The following is a 1,285-nucleotide window of genomic DNA, read 5'->3' as shown; positions in this document are numbered from 1 at the left end:
AAAAACAATGTGAACAAATTGAGACCAGGCAGGACAGCGGTAAACGACAAAGTCAGAAAACAATACATGATTTTCTCCATTGTGCACGTTCCCTCCCAGTTCTAAGAGGTCATGGTCATGGTGTTCTCAACCATCCTTTGGGAATAACAAGTCATCTACCCGCTCAAGATTAAAAATAGCACTCCTACAGTGCGAGGAGGGTCCACCCAGACAGGGCGCAACAGCCTCGCCTGTGGAAATACATTCCAGGAGTCCTCTTGGCGATTCTGGAAGCCATTATATCATCATCAAAAATAGCATTATTACTGTCACACGGGTGTGTCCATTTATTTGTGAGCTGGGTGTTGGGCAAGGCACAGGGAACACAAGGAGGAAAAGCCTTCTCTGAAGGCTTACAATGGAGACAGAAGAGAAATGTGCCAACAAATTGTTCTAACATTTATGACAGATATTTACAAGGATTGCCTTTTGTCATGTACAGCAATTTTGACAACCCCATCCTGTTGGAACTTTCAGAAAAAAATTGATGGGTATGAACAATAAAAGTAGTTTCTCAGTGTAACTTAGATTAGAGGGTTAGTCAGACAGGAATAAAAATATAGAAGGTTGTCAGTACTATTGATTTATTGATTAATTTGTTGACTGATTTATTTATAGAAAACACTCAGATGGCACATATCAAATGCCAGGCATCATTCTAAGAATTTTGCAACTATCAATTCATTTTATCCTTAAAATGACCCTACTAAGTAGGCACCAGTACGAGTCCCATGTTACAGATAAGTAAACTGAGGCACAAAGAGGTTAAGTAACTCGCCTAAGTATTGACAGCTTGGGCTAGAATCCTGGGGGGCCATTTCATTTACCTTTTCTTCTACCCAATGTGAATCCTCACCCAACAATCTATGCTTTTTCTCTTGCATTATGGAGTTTTACAAGCTTGTGACTTTGAAGTCATTCGGACCTGTGTTTGCCTCTTGGCTCTGCCACTTGGTTACGTGAGTTCGGGAAAACTTTTACTCAACCTCTCTGAAACTAGCCTTTCTTATAGGGAATAACGATAACTAATTCCTACCGTTGATGGGAAAATAAAAGAAGGCGTAGTAAGATTACATGGAATCGATGTGTTCTTGCTTCCAGAGAAGCCAGCCTCCAAGCGCTTCTCTATTGATTCTCACCTCCTAATGATCACATCCACATGGAGCTCCTCCCCCTTTGAGTAGGCTGACCTATATAACCAACAGAATACTGCAAAAACATCAGACAGACTGTGACTTCTGAAGCT

This window comes from Pteropus vampyrus, unplaced genomic scaffold, assembly GCF_000151845.1.
Source record: "Pteropus vampyrus isolate Shadow unplaced genomic scaffold, Pvam_2.0 Scaffold283, whole genome shotgun sequence".
Taxonomy (NCBI): Eukaryota; Metazoa; Chordata; class Mammalia; order Chiroptera; family Pteropodidae; genus Pteropus; species Pteropus vampyrus.
Note: the sequence above shows the minus strand (reverse complement) of the source record.